The 19854-nt window shown below is 34.1% G+C and overlaps 1 long non-coding RNA gene across 3 annotated transcripts in view; it reads left to right on the top strand.

The window, feature by feature from the left end:
* LOC139033893 (uncharacterized) overlaps positions 1–19854 on the top strand; it is a 117928-nt gene that overhangs the window by 71155 nt on the left and 26919 nt on the right. For all 3 annotated transcript variants that reach the window (XR_011486379.1, XR_011486381.1, XR_011486378.1), the window contains one exon: positions 10992–11095. This is a non-coding gene — a long non-coding RNA (uncharacterized lncRNA). The remainder of the gene's footprint in view (positions 1–10991; positions 11096–19854) is intronic.

The following is a 19854-nucleotide window of genomic DNA, read 5'->3' as shown; positions in this document are numbered from 1 at the left end:
TAATACATATTATAGATATATAATTATATAATATATAATATATTATATGATTTTCATTTTTAATATATTTATGTTAATATATTTAATATACTCAGTATATTTTCTATGAATATATTTAATATATATTAATGTATATTGAATATATTTAATATATTTTTATAGAATTATATTATATATTATATAAACATGATATATATATATTTTTTCAGTTTCTGAAGTTTGTTTTTTTTTTTATTTTATGGCTATTCTATTTTATTTTATTTTTATTTATTTATTTATTTTTTCTTTTCTTTTTTTTTTCATTTATTTTTATTAGTTGGAGGCTAATTACTTTACATCATTGCAGTGGTTTTTGTCATACATTGAAATGAATTAGCCATGGATTTACATGTATTCCCCATCCCGGTCCCCCCTCCCACCTCCCTCTCCACCCGATCCCTCTGGGTCTTCCCAGCGCACCAGGCTCGAGCACTTGTCTCATGCACCCAACCTGGGCTGGTGATCTGTTTCACCCTAGATAATATACATGTTTTGATGCTGTTCTCTTGAAACATCCCACCCTCACCTTCTCCCAGAGTCCACAAGTCTGTTCTATACATCTGAGTCTCTTTTTCTGTTTTGCATATAGGGTTATCGTTACCATCTTTCTAAATTCCATATATATGTGTTAGTATATTGTAATGGTATTTATCTTTCTGGCTTACTTCGCTCTGTATAATGGGCTCCAGTTTCATCCATCTCATTAGAACTGATTCAAATGAATTCTTTTTAATGGCTGAGTAATATTCCATGGTGTATATGTACCACAGCTTCCTCATCCATTCGTCTGCGGATGGACATCTAGGTTGCTTCCATGTCCTGGCTATTATAAACAGTGCTACGATGAACATTGGGGTGCACGAGTCTCTTTCAGATCTGGTTTCCTCGGTGTGTATGCCCAGAAGTGGGATTGCTGGGTCATATGGCAGTTCTATTTCCAGCTTTTTAAGAAATCTCCACACTGTTTTCCATAGTGGCTGTACTAATTTGCATTCCCACCAACAGTTTAAGAGGGTTCCCTTTTCTCCACACCCTCTCCAGCATTTATTGCTTGTAGACTTTTGGATAGCAGCCATCTTGACTGGCGTATAATGGTACCTCATTGTGGTTTTCATTTGCATTTCTCTGATAATGAGTGATGTTGAGCATCTTTTCATGTGTTTGTTAGCCATCTGTATGTCTTCCTTGGAGAAATGTCTGTTTAGTTCTTTGGCCCATTTTTGGATTGGGTCATTTATTTTTCTGGAGTTGAGCTGGAGGAGTTGCTTGTATATTTTTGAGATTAATCCTTTGTTGCTTCGTTTGCTATTATTTTCTCCCAATCTGAGGGCTGTCTTTTCACCTTGCTTATAGTTTCCTTTGTTGCGCAAAAGCTTTTAAGTTTCATTAGGTTCCATTTGTTTATTTTTGCTTTTATTTCTAAAATTCTGGGATGTGGGTCATAGAGGATCCTGCTGTGATTTATGTCGGAGAGTGTTTTGCCTATGTTCTCCTCTAGGAGTTTTATAGTTTCTGGTCTTACATTTAGATCTTTAATCCATTTTGAGTTTATTTTTGTGTATGGTGTTAAAAAGTGTTCTAGTTTCATTCTTTTACAGGTGGTTGACCAGTTTTTCCATCACCACTTGTTAAAGAGGTTGTCTTTTTTCCATTGTATATCCTTGCCTCCTTTGTCGAAGATAAGGTGACCATAGGTTCGTGGATTTATCTCTGGGCTTTCTATTCTGTTCCATTGATCTATATTTCTGTCTTTGTGCCAGTACCATACTGTCTTGATGACTGTGGCTTTGTAGTATAGTCTGAAGTCAGGCAGATTGATTCCTCCAGTTCCATTCTTCTTTCTCAGGATTACTTTGGCTATTTGAGGTTTTTTGTATTTCCATACAAATTGTGAAATTATTTGTTCTAGTTCTGTGAAAAATACCGTTGGTAGTTTGATAGGGATTGCATTGAATCTATAGATTGCTTTGGGTAGTATAGCCATTTTGACAATGTTGATTCTTCCAATCCATGAACACGGTGTATTTCTCCATCTGTTTGTGTCCTCTTTGATTTCTTTCATCAGTGTTTTATAGTTTTCTATGTATAGGTCTTTTGTTTCTTTAGGTAGATATACTCCTAAGTATTTTATTCTTTTTGTTGCAATGGTGAATGGTATTGTTTCCTTAATTTCTCTTTCTGTTTTCTCATTGTTAGTGTATAGGAATGCAAGAGATTTCTGTGTGTTAATTTTATATCCTGTAACTTTACTGTATTCGTTGATTAGCTCTAGTAATTTTCTGGTAGAGTCTAGGGTTTTCTATGTAGAGGATCATGTCATCTGCAAACAGAGAGAGTTTCACTTCTTCTTTTCCTATCTGGATTCCTTTTACTTCTTTTTCTGCCCTGATTGCTGTGGCCAACACTTCCAAAACTATGTTGAATAGTAGTTGTGAGAGTGGGCACCCTTGTCTTGTTCCTGATTTCAGGGGAAATGCTTTCAATTTTTCACCATTGAGGGTGATGTTTGCTGTGGGTTTGTCATGTATAGCTTTTATTATGTTGAGGTATGTTCCTTCTATTCCTGCTTTCTGGAGAGTTTTAATCATAAATGGGTGTTGAATTTTGTCAAAGGCTTTTTCTGCATCTATTGAGATAATCATATGGTTTTTATCTTTCAATTTGTTAATGTGGTTTATTACATTGATTGACTTGCGGATATTAAAGAATCCTTGCATTCCTGGGATAAAGCCCACTTGGTCATGATGTATGATTTTTTAAATATGTTGTTGGATTCTGTTTGCTAGAATTTTGTTAAGGATTTTTGCATCTATGTTCATCAGTGATATTGGCCTGTAGTTTTCTTTTTTTGTGGCATCTTTGTCTGGTTTTGGAATTAGGGTGATGGTGGCCTCATAGAATGAGTTTGGAAGTTTACCTTCTGCAATTTTCTGGAAGAGTTTGAGTAAGATAGGTGTTAGCTCTTCTCTAAATTTTTGGTAGAATTCAGCTGTGAAGCCATCTGGTCCTGGGCTTTTGTTTGCTGGAAGATTTCTGATTACAGTTTCGATTTCCTTGCTTGTGATGGTTTTGTTAAGATCTTCTATTTCTTCCTGGTTCAGTTTTGGAAAGTTATACTTCTCTAAGAACTTGTCCATTTCTTCCAAGTTGTCCATTTTATTGGCATAGAGCTGCTGGTAGTAGTCTCTTATGATGCTTTGTATTTCAGTGTTGTCTGTTGTGATCTCTCCATTTTCATTTCTAATTTTGTTAATTTGGTTCTTCTCCCTTTGTTTCTTAATGAGTCTTGCTAATGGTTTGTCAATTTTGTTTATTTTTTTCAAAAAACCAGCTTTTAGCTTTGTTAATTTTTGCTATGATCTCTTTAGTTTCTTTTGCATTTATTTCTGCCCTAATTTTTAAGATTTCTTTCCTTCTACTAACCCTGGGGTTCTTCATTTCTTCCTCCTCTAGTTGCTTTAGGTGTAGAGTTAGGTTATTTATTTGACTTTTGTCTTGTTTCTTGAGGTAGGCCTGTAATGCTATGAATCTTCCCCTTAGCACTGCTTTTACAGTGTCCCATAGGTTTTGGGTTGTTGTGTTTTCATTTTCATTCATTTCTATGCATATTTTGATTTCTTTTTTGATTTGTTGGTTATTCAGAAGCGTGTTGTTTAGCCTCCATATGTTTGAACTTTTAATAATTTTTTTCCTGTAATTGAGATCTAATCAAACTGCACTGTGGTCAGAAAAGATGACTGGAATGATTTCAATCTTTTTGAATTTACCAAGACTAGATTTATGGCCCAGGATGTGATCTATTCTGGAGAAGGTTCCGTGTGCACTTGAGAAAAAGGTGAAATATAAATATATTTATACATTTATAAATATATATTTATTTATATGTATTATATATTACATTATATTAATATTTATTTATTGATATTTATAACATAATATAGATTATTATATTATATATTATATAATATAGTTATATTTAATAATGCATATTATAGATATATAATTATATAATATATAATATATTGTATATTATATGATTTTCATTTTTAATATATTTATGTTAATATATTTAATATACTCAATATATTTTCTAAGAATATATTTAATATATATTAATGTATATTGAATATATTTAATATATTTTTATAGAATATTATATAAACATATAATATATATAATATATTATAATTATATTATTTAATATAATTAAATAATTAAATGGACAACTTGGAAGAAATGGACAAGTTCTTAGAGAAGTATAACTTTCCAAAACTGAACCAGGAAGAAATAGAAGATCTTAACAAAACCATCACAAGCAAGGAAATCGAAACTGTAATCAGAAATCTTCCAGCAAACAAAAGCCCAGGACCAGATGGCTTCACAGCTGAATTCTACCAAAAATTTAGAGAAGCGCTAACACCTATCTTACTCAAACTCTTCCTTAACAAAATTCTAGCAAACAGAATCCAACAACATATTTAATATATTATAATTATATTATTTATATTTATATTTGTTATGTTAATTATGTAATGTATAATATATATTACATAAGTTAATTATATAAATAATATAGATCATATATTATATTGTAATTATATGTAAATAATATAATATATACTATTAAATATATATTCATATATATTACATATTATATAATATGTATTATATAGTAGTATATTGTATATTGTTACATTATATAATATATTATCATATAATTGTAGATTTATATGTTATAATATATTATGTTAATCATATATAATTATATAATAATTCTGTTATAGTTAATTATACATTTACTTTATTATATTATAGTTAATAATATAATCAATATAATTACATTATTTTGATTATATTAATTATAGTAGATTATATAAATATATATTTATGTATTTATTTAACCCACGTGTCCTCTTTGTGCATGCTAAGTCACTCTGTCTTGTCCGACTGTGCGACCCTTTGGACTGTAGCCCACCAGGTTCCTCTGTCCGTGGGATTCTCCAAGCAAGAATACTGAAGTGGACTGCTATGCCCTCCTTCAAGGGGACCTTCCCGATACAGAGATCAGACCCTCGTTTCTTTTTTTTTTTTTTTTTTTTTTTTCAGACCCTCGTTTCTTATGTCTCCTGCATTGGCAGGCCGGTTCTTTACCACTAATGTCACATGGGAGTTTAAATCCTGATTATTGAGATCTAAAAGACAGACATACAAAGACTAAGACAATACCTTAACTTCACTAGCAATGAATATTGACGGCCTATTTGCAGAACATTGTTTCTAAGGGTAAAATACAATCTTATGGTCAGAATGGCTATCCTCAATGGTTTGGTTGATGTTAAATGTCAGACTGTTTAAGGCTTTTTAGCATCTCCAGGAGCTCTCACTGAGTTTTAGTAAGATGTACAGAACATCACTGATGAGGTCCACCTAGAAACTCAAATTGCTTCTGTTGTCTCCTTTGCTGCCTTTAAAATCTCTAACGGCTCAGGAGAGATACCAGAATAAAAAAAAGTGAAGAAAGAAATGTGGGAGATAGACATAGAGTGGAAGTCAATGAGTAATAAACAGTGTGTTTATTTGGGGTAAGCAAAGAAAAGAGATGACAGCTAATCATTTATAGTTTTAATCTTTAGCTTTGTGTTTCCAAAATCCAAGTGCTTTTTAGTTTTATTTTCTTTCATACTTCTAAAATGTATTTTGTGATACCAACCAAGTTGCAACTTTTAAAATACTTGTCAGATAATCTTGAAAATTTTTATTTGACTTCAGGTTAACCCTTAACTTGTATTATACAATCAAACATAATATATACTAAAACAAATACATAATTCATAATGTGGATCTTTAAAAAATTAAACCTTTCATTCAGATAATAAAGCTTGTTTTATTCAGGAAAATGATACTATGATTCTATTATAATACAGCATTATTATTATTGTATAGTTTTAAATAATAATAATAAGCATACAGATGATTATGTATATATATTTTAGATATTCAAGATGACTTGAAATTGTTAGGAATAACTTATGAATTTGGGAAAACAAATGTCATGTTTTCAGAGAGTCATAGAAGAAAATATTTCCATGCTCACAAAAATCTATTTCTAAAAGGGAACATATATATATATATATATGTATACACACACACACACACACACACACGCACACACATATTTATATTTCCAGGCACAATTATAAGGCATTGATATTCAGAGGCAATCTTTAGTGAAATTTTTACTATTCTGCCTTGAATGAAGATCTTTGTAATATTTGACCATATTCAAACTAATTGGAGGTTAAATACTGAAGATACTAATGCCAATAAGAGTTACCACTTATCTTTTGTTATAATCTAGAGTTTGAAATATTATTTTCTGGGAATTTGTGAGTCTTCTTGGAAATATGTCTTTTTAGAATTACAGATTTGGAAAATTAGTATGTAATACCAATAGGGCATGAACGAATAAAAGGATTTTTAGAAATCTTACGTAACTTTGATTCATCTGGTATGCAGGTTAAATATTTTTGGTGGAGTGAAATCATAGGAAAAAATTCTGCTTACCTTTAACATTTATTCCACTCAGTATATGCTTAATTCAAAAATGAAGAAATCTAAATTTTTCCAGAGACTTTTCAATTTCTACTGCAAAATTTTTCCATGAAACTACTTTATTATTTTCTTGCAAAAAAATATATTTTCTGGAATTGGACTTACTATGTTGAGCCTTTCTCAAATGTGGTTGTTTCTTACCTTTGGTGCATCTTCTCACAGTGAACTTAGCTACAAAGCTCCAGAGGTCACTATGGTCTCAGGTATGTGCTATCTATGAATGGTGCTATATATGAATTGATATTTTGAGAAAATTTTCTAAAGATTTTCTGAGGACTTTACAGAGAGTCAGTGGGTCTACAACCACCCAAAATGGGCTGATACATTTTAAAGGTTTATAGTAGTTTTGGCTACTGAAAGATGGGGTTTGATTACCAGCTGTATCATTTGCTAGCTCATTGACCTCAGGTAACTTTCTTAGTTTCTCTAAATCTCAATTTCCTCATCTGAAAAAGAACAATAAAATGTCTAACTGACAGCTCTGCTGGAAAGATTCAGTATTATACATAAAAGCACCTATTGTGCCTATTACATGGGTTGAAACTCAGTTCAATTCAGTCACTCAGTCATGTCTGACTCTTTGAGACCCCATGAACTGCAGCACGCCAGGCCTCCCTGTCCATCACCAACTCCCGGAATTTACTCAAACTCATGTCCATTGAGTCAGTGATGCCATCCAACCATCTCATCCTCTGTCACCTCCTTCTCCTCCTGCCTTCAGTCTTTCCCAGCATCAGGGTCTTTTCCAATGAGTCAGTTCTTCATATCAGGTGGCCAAAGTATTGGAGTTTCAGCTTTAGCATCAGTCCTTCCAATGAACACCCAGGACTGATCTCCTTTAGGATGGACTGGTTGGATCTCCTTGCAGTCCAAGGGACTCTCAAGAGTCTTCTCCAGCATGACAGTTCAAAAGCATCAATTCTTTGATGCTCAGCTTTCTTTAGAGTCCAACTCTCATATCTGTACACAACTACTGGAAAAATCATAGCTTTGACTATTGAAACTAGTTTTATTTATTGAAACTCAGTGAATAGTAGCAATTATTTGTTTTTATAGTTTTATCTTTAGCTCTCATTTGCTTATTCAATGCTTATTTTTAATTGTTTAAAATCTTAGAAGAGTAGTTATAAACAGATTACTTTTGATGATCACTTAGCATGTTGCCCATTAACATGTATTTTGTATATCATAGAGTTAGTAAGTAGCAAAAAATCAGTTTAGACAAAGGTCCTTCTATCTCCAAACCTATGTGCTTTCTTCTATTCTATGCTGCCTCCAACTTCAGATATGTGTGTGTGTGTGTGTGTGTGTGTGTGTGTGTGTGTGTATATATATCTTTAACTGCATTGACATGACTAGCTCATAATCTATAAGTTTTGTGATTGAGCATCTAGAGTAAGTATTTATAAGACAAAAGCTATAAATGTCAAATGCCGGAGAGGTTGTAGAGAAAAGGGAACCCTCCCAAAATTTTGGTGGGAACGTAAATTAGTGCAGCCACTATAGAGAAAGGTATGGAGGTTCCTCAGAAAAATAAAAATAGAGTTGCCATATAATCCAGCAATCCCACTCCTGGGCATATGTCCAGACAAAACTATAATTCAAAAAGATACATGCACCCCAATGTTCATAGCAGCACTATTTGCAATAGCAAAGACATGGAAACAATGGAAATGTCCACCAGCAGATGAATGGGTAACAATACTGTACTGCATATACACAGTGGAATATTACTCAGCCATAAAAACATGCCATTTGCAGCAATATGGATGGACGTAGATATTAGCATACTTAAGCAAAGTAAGTCGGAAAAGAGAAAGACAAATACCATATGATATCACTTATGTGTGGAATCTAAAATATGACACAAATGAACTTAACTATGAAACAGAAATCAACGCACAGCTACAGAGAACAGATTTAAGGTTTCCAAGGGGGAGTGGGGAGTGGAGGAGTATTGAACTGGAGGTTTGGAATTACTAGATGGAAACTATTCAATTTAGAATAGAAAAACAGCAAGGTCCTACTGTATGCACAGAGAACTATGCTGGTGCACTTGGATGACCCAGAGGGATGGGATGGGGAGGGAGGTGGGAGGGGGGTTCAGGATGGGGAACACATGTACACCCATGGAGGATTCAAGTCAATGTATGGCAAAACCAATACAATATTGTAAAGTAAAATAAATAAATAAATAAATTTTTAAAAATCCTGTAATAATTCATACCTTAAAAGAGTATAAAAAAGAATATATGTGTGCATCACTGAATCACTTTGTTGTACACCAGGAATGAACACAACATTGAGAATCAACTATATTTCAATAAAATAAAGTTATAAATTTCATTATTTATTAGCGACTTTCCTCTTAGAATGGGCTTCCCTGATAACTCAGCTGGTAAAGGATCTGCCTGCAATGCAGGAGACCTGTGTTTGATCCCTGGGTTGGGAAGATCCCCTGGAGAAGGGAAAGGCACAGAGAATTATATCCACTCCAGTATTCTGGCCTGGAGAATTTCATGGACTGTATAGTCCATGGGTTCACAAAGAGTCTGATATGACTAAGAGACTTTCACTTTCACTTTTCCTCTTAGAATAGACTGTCCCTGTCTATCATCTGTCTGTCTGTCTACCTACCTATTTATCTCTCAAGATCTGCCTTTAGTCTAAAGGCTCGTAGATGATTTTACAAGGTTATGACCAACTTTTTTTGTGATATTAGATGTTTATCTTAGTAAACAGGAACAAAAAAGGTAAGTTTTGTTTTCTGCTTTCTAAGTTATCTCAATGAAAAATGTCTTTGGGATCTACACTTTATTTTCAGGTTTTTTTTTTAACTAAATACATTTATTCTACCTTATGGAATAGCTGTATTATTAAATATTTTAGTAGTGAAACTTGAATTCATTGACTTCTGACTTTATTTTAATTGGCTTTCTTTTCAAACCAAAATCAACATAGGTGTTACCTTTTGTTGCATGTGGTTATTATTGACACCATTTTTAATTTTTAGTGCATGACTATGTAATCTGGCTATCTTATTGCACCTTTTTTTTTTTTCTTTCTTGAGAATAGGGGCTAATTCAACTACATTTCCAAAAGAGACCGGTGGTAACTGATTCAGCTTCTGGCCCCAGAGGATACTTAACAGTGGATGAGAAACCTGTTCTCTTTCCAGTTTTTCCCAAGAACAATACTTTTGACCTTGAGGCTGGCTCGAGCCTTCCTTCCTGACCACCTTCAAGTCTAACTTCAAGTGCTGACAGAATTATATAATATTTGCCAAAATTATGTGATTTTATGGATAACAAGTCATTTGTCATAAAAAGAAGATTAAGTGAGAACCTCAGTAACAAAGGGAAAGACAGGAGCCCTTTGTCCTCTGAATATTTGTCCCAGACAGGGTTGAATTATTTACAATTATGAATATTGAAGGGTTTTTAACAGCAGTCCAGGGCCCTCTCCTCAGTTCCAAGTAGGCAGCTTGAGGGATGAAAGCTTTTGATAATTTCTCAGTGATAACCTTAGCATTTTATGGTGAGGACAGTGCAAAATTTTGTTAGATTTATTACATACTGTTGTCCTAGAATGTTTGTTGTACATTCTTTTTCTTTTAGGATAAATTCTGTCTTTCTCAAAGACCTTATTTTCCTTGAGTATTTAGTTCACTTTTGGAAAGTCAGAAAGGACTTCTGAGGAATGATTTTATTAGAAAAGCAAACCATTTGATCATACCTCTAAAGATGTGGCAGAAAATGGATGTTTCTTCCAGGAAAAAGGACATTGTATAAATGACTCCATCCACGTTAGATAAAGCATTTCATATAGCTACTTTTCAATTATTAAACTACTAATTGTTGGCAAATCTCTGTGTCAATGTATAAACAATTAGCGAAATGTTAGAGTCTCAGAGAGTAGAAGAAATTACCTAGATCAAAAAGAAGTTAGACTGGGAGAATGTAAAATTTTAATGACTGTGGCACTCACGACAGTGTTTGCTGATACTAGCTTCAATCACCGGATGCTGCTGCTGCTCACCAAGGCAGAATGGTACGGTGTTTAAATAGGTGGGCTCATGATCTCACGCCACCTGCATTCGAACCCTAGCTGTGTCACCGAGAGCTGTGTGTCCTTGGATAAGTTACTTATTCTCCCTGTAACTCAGTTTACCCATATTTAAATAAGAGGTGATAATATCATTTACCTCAGGAGAATGATTAGTTATCATAAAGTACTTCTGACTAAATTTTACACAAAACAAATGCTGTGTGAATGTGTAATAGGTTCATACTATGTCATCAATCAATGTGCAATATATTATAGGCCTACTGTATTCACAGATACTGAATTGCACTGATGGTCCCTGCCTGGAGGGGATGTTTCATCAGGACAAATAGATGCCATTTCATACAGAAAAGTGGAAGCTGCATGTGTGCTCTTGGAGGTAAGGATATAAAATTTAAACTTTAATTTTAACTAGAAGTTTTAAATGGTTACATTTTTTGTTGTAAACTCTCTAAGGGCATAGAGTGCCCATTTTACGTATGCACTTTACAGGCCAGAACAGAAGATTGCTTATAATTGTTGTTGTTTTTGTTGTTTAGTTGCTAAGTCCTGTCTGACTCTTTGTGACCCCGTGGACTGTAGCCTGCCAGGCTTCTCTGTCCACAGGATTTTCCAGGCAAGAATACTGGAGTGGGTTGCCATTTCCTTCTCCAGGGGATCTTCCCAACCCAGGGATCAAACCCACGTCTCCTGCATTGGCAGGCAGATTCTTTACCACTGAGCCACTGGGAAGCCCGCATATGATAGTAGGGAACAATTAATAGTTACTTTTAAAAATGAATTAAAATTTGGTTATACAGATATCAAGCTCCCTTATTTTGTTTTATAAGTGGAGTAAATACAGTCCCTGGAATGCAGACATGACCCTTAATTCTCACATATTCCATTGTTCTATAGTTCAGGTTATAGGGGACTTATTAAAAATGAAAACCAAAATGCTACATGTATGCTGTCTAGAACTAGAATAAAATGTTAACAGTTTGTGCATGAGTCACATTTAAATAATCTATATTTATAAAATAATATCTTAAGAATTATAATTCTACCAAGTTTCATTGGAAGCAGCTGCATATTCACTTAACTTCAGTGAAACAAAAATTTTACAAGATTATTTTAAAAGATAAGCAAAAGAAATTTAAAACAGCAACAATTTACTCTTAAGAGTCAAGCTTAAAAATTCTACATTTGTAAAATATTACCTGAGTTGTAATTCTGTTAAGCTACCATTTGAATGGTATTAGACCCTAATGCTGGGAAGATTGAAGGCAAAAGGAGAAGAGGGTGGCAGAGGATGAAATGGTTAGATAGCATCACTGATTCAGTGGACATGAATCTGAGCAAACTCTGAGAGACAGTGAAGGACAGGGAAGCCTGGTGTGTTGCATGCGGTCCATGAGGCTGCAAACAGACACAACTGAGTGATTGAACAACAAATATTCATTGAACAGCAGTGAAAGTAAAAGAGAAAGCAAACTTCCTTAGAAAAGAAACAAAAATAATTTTGCTGTGGTACAGGATCTTCAGAAGTTGACCCAGTTGGGGGCTGGATTATTCAACTTTCAGGATGTGGGGAGCGAAATATTTAGTGCTAGATATAGACATTTCTCATTGCTGATGGAGAATGTGCTAGGCTAGGGCTGTCTCTTAATGATCAGTATTTTTCGCGATGTCCATACTTCCCTTGCACAAACTGCCCCCTGGAACTCATATTCAACATCTGACTAGAGGATGCGGGAGAGAAAGAAAGGCTGAAGCTGAATCAGGTTGCATAAGTGGCCAAACTCGTCTTCAGCGTCATTTGTACTGGATTCTGTTTTTGAACATGTGTAATCCAGTGGCATTAGCAAAGTGCTAAGTCGTGCTTCAGTCATGTCCAACTCTTTGTGACCCCATGGTCTGTAGCCCGCCAGGCTCCTCTGTCCATTGGAATTCTCCAGGCAAGAATACTGGAGTGGGTTACCATTTCTTTCTCCATGGCGTTAACAAAAGAAGGCATAGTAAATTTTTACGTTCTGTTCCAGAGTGAGTCTGCCAAGTTAGACACATGAGGATACATTGCATATGGCATTTGTAGTGAAATTATTGAAAAAATACAACAAATTGATGGAGGGAACATTCTATGATTTCGATCCCATGGAAGTGACATTTGGTTCCCAGAGGATACACTGAGATATTCAATCCCTGAGCCATTGCAACTTAATGCTCTTTTGATCAGATTATCAATGATCTGGTAATCCCGTAGAGGATTTGGTGGTCCTCTCAGACCTTGGGCACATGCCCTTCTTTAAACATTGGAGTGTAAGAAGTTCCTTTACATCTGACAGATTAAATTTAAACTCTGCCTAACTGAATTTTTCCCGTCATACGTATTTTTTCTTATTCTTGAGTTTTCTCTTGGTCAATAGTTTTTGACCAATTATTGTTAAGTTTTGCCCCTCATGGGAAATCATTTGGCTAAAAAGAGCAAATGCTTCTTTCTCCTTTTTCTATAAGGATTTTTCCTTAGTTTCTGTAGGTGTGCAGCTGTTCACAATTATGACTGATTGTTTCATCTGCTTTGGACAGTTTCTCCTCTGTGGTTAAGGGGTGAATTCTCTATTAAATGGACAAATCCAGTATATTTAACTTCATTTTCCCAAAGAAGAAATGTCCAGAAATGACTAAGTCAGAAATGACTAAGTTTTTGAAATTTTCAAATATTACTTTCAAACTATGTATTTTCTATCTTCAATGAATTCAGTTCTCACCTTGAAGAATTTTATTTTGATCTGTTAATTCCTTATATGTAATTTCTTATATTTGAGGAGGTGAAAACCATGGAAGAAAATAGTTTCAATAAATGCTGAGTTTTCAGAAAGAAACTTTGGAATTCATAGAGTCTTTCAAAATCAGCTTAATTTTTTTCATATAAATATAGCTGAAGATACTTGCTCAAATGTAAACAGGACTTGGATAATTTTCCCAAAGACTGTGTGTAAGCTTTTCCTTCGTATTTTGCAAAGTAGTTGGTTGTTAGTAAATCATTCTCAAACGACTTAAGTTTATATGCTTTTGTGAACTAGCTCTGTGTGTGAGTATGTATATTTGGCAAAAGGCTTTAATATCTTTGTTATCAATCTTACTGTCAGTAGATCTGCTTTATTCAGTTGAATAGTGGCAATCTCATTATCTATAGCTACATCTGCTGTGAAAACCAAGTAGTATTGTGTATCAGAGTCTGGCATTGCCATAAGATTAACTTTTTGCTTCTCTTCAAATATGATGAAATATGGCAACAATAAAACCCTCTTGTAAAATGATCCTTTTTTTCTAGTATGTTTCATTATGGGAAAGAAAATTTTTAAAGACATTTTCAAAAGTCTATGATATGTTTCACCTAAATAAATCCCTCTATTCAAAGATATGTATATATAGCATATGTATTTATGTATAAGCAGAATTTTTGTTTATGTTTGTGTACACAATATCCTTACCTCTTTTCATTATAGGATAGAATGCAAATCTAGGAAACCCTCTAAAGGGGATTATCTTTTAAGATATTTGAGTCAATTTTAGGAAAATAAACCACAAAACCTGATTAAATTACCAACTTTATTTGGTTTTGTTTATTTTTAATGAATTCTTTAGTGATTTCTGTCTAGATAAAATTCAGACTATATACTGTATCTTTTGGAACATACCCATCAACAAATTGCAAACTTCTGTAACTTCCACCATTTTGGAATTATCTTCTTTTGTTAAACTTTTTACAAAAATCACCAAAAAATCAAGAAAATATCATCTAACATGGTCTCCACATAACTTATATGTGCTTATATTTCTTTTTTTTTCTTCCCATTTATTTTTATTAGTTGGAGGCTAATTACTTTACAATATTTTAGTGGTTTTTGCCATATATTGACATGAATCAGCCATGGATTTACATGTGTTCCCCATCCCGATCCCCCCTCCCGCCTCTCTCTCCATCCCATCCCTCTGGGTCTTTCCAGTGCACATATGCTTGTATTTCTTAATGCAAATATATTTGGGAATAAATAGATTCCCAGTGTAAGCAAAAATATTTTTTATAAAAAAATGTGTTTCTGTTAGTTTGAGGTCTTTCCATTTACTTACCACTGTTTTCTCAGACTCTAGAATAACATATGAGTAGAAGAAGAATAAATACTATGTCTTTATAAAATCATAGTAACTGGTGGGTTTTTGAGTTGTCACTGCCATTGTCAGCATCAACATAAGCATCTGTTAATGAACAGCACTTTATACTCACCATAGCCTTTATGTACAAAGTCAGTCAGTTCAGTCGCTCAGTCGTGTCCAACTCTTTGCAACCCCATGAATCGCAGCACACCAGGCCTCCCTGTCCATCACCAACTCCCAGAGTTTACTCAAACTCATGTCCATTGAGTCGGTGATGCCATCCAGCCATCTCATCCTCTGTCGTCCCCTTCTCCTCCTGCCCCCAATCCCTCCCAGCATCAGGGTCTTTTCCAGTGAGTCAACTCTTCGCATGAGGTGGCCAAAGTACTGGAGTTTCAGCTTCAACATCAGTCCTTCCAATGAACACCCAGGACTGATCTCCTTTAGGATGGACTGGTTGGATCTCCTTGCAGTCCAAGGGACTCTCAAGAGTCTTCTCCAACACCACAGTTCAAAAGCATCAATTCTTTGGCACTCAGCTTGTAGTCTTTATTAAAAACATATGAGGCATGAAAAAAAACAACACCCAGAATGTGTCTCTTTTACTGATGATGATGCTAGTTAACTGATGGCATAATCAGGCCAGTACTTCTGAGCTGTGATTCACTACACTATTCCTTAGACTGCATCTCAACAGATATCTGTACTTTTTAATATTCAAAGTCTTAATTGACTTTATACAACATGCAGAGAAGCATACTTATCATGGTGTTCAAAACCTTAAATGATCTAATTCAGTGTGATTAAATGTTCCCAAGGTCCATGGCATCTAATCATTTGTAATTTTGTTGCAACATATATTTGTACTGCAAGAAATATTAGTTGGTATGAATGTGAAAAAAGCACCCAGACATTACAGTTTTGTATCCACTATACTTAAGTGTGGGCTCCACAGGTGGCCCATGGGTAAAGAATCTGCCTGCCAATGCAGGAGATGCAGATTCCATCCCTGGGTTGGGAAGATCCCCTGGAGAAGGAAATGACAACCCACTCCAGTATTCTTGCCTGGAAAATCCATGGACAGAGGAGCCTGGTAGGCTACAGTCCATGGGGGTGGCAAAGAGTCAGACACGACTGAGTGACTTCAATTTCTTTTTCTTTCTTTAGGGATTCCAGTGTGTATGTGAATAAAATAAGATCAAATTCCAACCTTCTTTATTACCCTATCAATTTTTTATTCATTCTTTTTATATGCACCAGTCTGCATTCATCACAGACCTACTGGGCATTCATCAGGCATTGATACTAGACTCTGCTATGTAAGCTTATAATCTAGTGGAAAAGGGCATACATTAAATCAGTTGCAACAAACATAAATGTATGATTAAAAAATGTGAGAAGATTTTGAAATACTTTTTCTCATTGCTTTTTATGCTTTGGATGTTATCATTACTTTAAATTGAGATATAATAGGCATATAGCATTATATTAGCTTCAGGTGTATAACTTAAAGATTCAGTATACTTGTATATTATGAAATGATCACCACAATTAATCTAGTTAGCATCTATCACCACACATAGTTGCACATTTTTTCTTGTGATAAGAATTTTTACCATTTACTCTCCTAACAAGTTTCAGATATTCAATACAGTATTATTAACTACATTCATCATGCTCTACATTACATCTGCAGGACTTCTTCATTTTATAACTAGAAGTTCACACCTTTTAACCACTTTCATTCATCTGCTTACCTCCCAGTCCCTGCCTCTGGCAGTCATCAGCCTGTTCTTTGTATCTTTGTTCTTCTTTTTAAGATTCCACATATAATTGAGTACTTATCATTCTAGGTCTGATTTAGCATAATGGCTTCAGGATCCATCAGTGTTGTTAAAAATGGCAAGATTTCTGCTTGCTATGGTTGCATAATTTTCCATTTTGTGTATCACGTTTTCTTTTGGATATTGTCTTTATTGCCTGTTACATGCCTTCATTTTTATTAGTATTTTTACTTTCACTTTGTTATCTGTAAAATAACCAGTAAGAAATGATTGTGCAGAAAGAGGAAATCATGAAAACATTACTAGTTGATCTGGGTTCTGGTTTCAGGTTGGCACCAATTAGCAATATTATTTGAATAAGACATTACCGCTTTAGTCTTACATTTCCCAGTTGCAAAACTGGTCAGTTGTCGGAAGTCCCACACCTAGTATGCTCCATGCTGTTTTTGAGTAGGTAATCTTTGCATTGTTTTTCACAAGAATGATGGAATTATTCTGTGACATCATTTTAATTGTATTATATTTATTTATTTCAACCTATCAACCCATGAGAATACAGGTATCTTGAAGGCCAGTCCCTGAGTCCTTTACGTCTTGTGTTCCTAAAATACTCAATGCATGCTTTGTTGAATGTTCAATATACTTTAAAAGTATATTTGTGATGGCAAATATTCCACAATGATTTTTCAATATAATCTGTCCCAGAATGACAAATTGAAACATAGGTCTGAAGATAAATATTTTTCAGGTACATTAAAAAGAATAATGAGTGTTTTTACAAAGATTCCATTTTTAGGAACAAAGTCTATAGTTGTTAAGACTTCATGCAGAACAGCAATTGTGAATCTGTAATTTTATTTGTGTCCAGCAGATGCCGCTAGTGCCTCAAATAAAACTCCTGTGGCTAAATTTAGAAAGAGCCCACATTTAAAAGTAAGCAGATGTCATTAAAATCCAAGAGAATATTACAGAATCATTCAGATCTTCAGTTAAATGCAAAATAAAATGACATGTTTATCTTTCTAAAAATGTCTTCAAATTTTCAGTTTGTAATTCTTCACAGTTATTCTAGGAAAGTAAAGACTACATAGAAAAAAAGTAACACAAACTGGGAGATTATTTCAGCGAGAAAGTCTCCTCTACGGTCAGGATGAGTTCCAAGATGACTTTTTTAGATGTATTTTCCATGAAAAGTTTATAAAAACAATCAAAAAAGGAATAAAGATTATTCAGTTTCTCCTTTTTCCTAAGCTGTCCTTTGTCTTCATTATAGTTGGTAGCTCATTGACTGTTTAGAACTAATGAAAAGACATACATTAGGTAGTGCTGAAAACTAGAAAAGGAAAGCAAGGGAGAGCCAATACTTCCAAAATTTTACTTGAGAAAATTAATGTTGTTCAAAGTTTTCTTGGCATTGAAAGCTTTGATTCATAATCATAACATCCTCCTTCCTGAATATTGTTATGTTCTTTTTCCCAATGGACTGATTAACAATTTTTCTTTTCTTTTAAAATTAAAAATGAACAAATGTTTACTCACAACTTCTTGAGATATCTTTTGTTTTTCTTTGATTTTTTAAAAGCCCCTTACTGCCTTTCTTTTTTAACATAAGAAACTAGACTATCTTAGATGTTAACTATTTACAATTTAACTAATTTAGATTCACCATTTCCTTTATTTGGAAAGTTTATGCTTTATCCAAACTTAATGGATTTTATTAACTGATTAAAATTCACAAGTCATATTAAAAAGTAGGATTTCCTAATATTTTTGAGAGGTATGATAGCATATTGTTTTAACATGTTATAGTAACTTTTCTCACTTTATCTAATTTGGTCAAATTAATGACTTGAAACACATAACAATATTAATTTCTCATTAGATAGATCTTTAATATATCACCCTACTTAAGAGATTTAAGAAATACTCTGAGAAGCTATTTGTTTAGAGAAATTTTATGGTTCTAGAATGCTTTTGATGAAATATATAATTGTTTAGGATTAACATGTAAAGCACATGCGTGAAAATGACAGAATTTTGTTAATTTTTAAATTGCGTAATTTAATAGTGGTGTTCAAACAAAGGAACAGTGTAGCCTGTTGTGACTCCCCTGAATTTCTGAGAAAGCACTCCTTCTCCTCACCCACTGTGACTCAGTACTCATCCATTTCCATGTCCATGTCTGGAGAATGCAGAGAGAATCAAGGGAAGGAAAACCAAGAATGAGATTCTCTGCATAAGAACCGCATAATCTGATACTGAAAATTAAAGCAACGTAGACTGTGGGTGGATGCAGTCATCTATGTGACGTGCAGTTACAGGCTGTCCATTTGTTCATTATCTTGCAGTCATCCGAAGAAGAATGCACTTGGAATAGTGCAGCTTGGTCTCTGTTTTGATGTTATGTGCCCTGTTGGACTCGTCCATATAGACATGTATGCTTTATGCTTTTGTTTGGAATCTTGAGTTTTTCTAACTTTTTTCAGCTTTGATTTGTCATGAAAATAGACACATAATCATGGGTTCAGTGCTTTAAAGAATTAAGATGGAGCTCATGAAAAAGAGTACTTTCCCGTACTCTGCCTCACACTGCCCTTTGTGTGTTCTATAGTAAAGTGTGAAATGGGGAGAATCCCGTATGTCTGCTGCATGCAAGCAGCTACCTTGCAGGGTGGGGGGTGGGGGGGCAGTTATAGAAAGGTTGGGAGGAGCTGGAAATAGCACTGGGAAATGTGGGTAGAGCTGATACAAATTTTGTGAGATAAGTAGAATTCTGGTGGTTGGAATGTTTTTTCAAGCTATTGTAGAAGTTGATTTACATTGTTTCCCGGAGTAAGTTCCATCCACATTCCATCTCCTTTTTAGATGTCTTAAAAATTATTTTTCTTCCTTTCACTACTTGATCTGTTAAGCAATAGTAAGGTTTTTATGACTTTACTAACCATGTTTAGTCACATGAATTAAAATTGTTTTACATCTCGTTTTTTTTTAAAAGCAAGTAAGATTTTTCAATACAGAGGACCTACCTTAAAATGATAATTTAGAACACTTACTATCTAGGGTATGTTACATTCACATAGAAATCTTGGGCAGTAAGTAAAAACTGGATTCATTTTAAAAGTGTCTTTGCTTCAAGGCACATCTTATCCAATGGGGCTGTTTATAGCCTACCTTGTATTTCACTGCTTGTGAGCTCTGTGAGCAAACAGAATTTGCT

This window comes from Odocoileus virginianus, unplaced genomic scaffold (assembly GCF_023699985.2).
Source record: "Odocoileus virginianus isolate 20LAN1187 ecotype Illinois unplaced genomic scaffold, Ovbor_1.2 Unplaced_Contig_7, whole genome shotgun sequence".
NCBI lineage: Eukaryota > Metazoa > Chordata > Mammalia > Artiodactyla > Cervidae > Odocoileus > Odocoileus virginianus.
The sequence above is the reverse complement of the archived record's forward strand: the minus strand, read 5'-3'. Positions and strand labels throughout refer to the sequence as shown.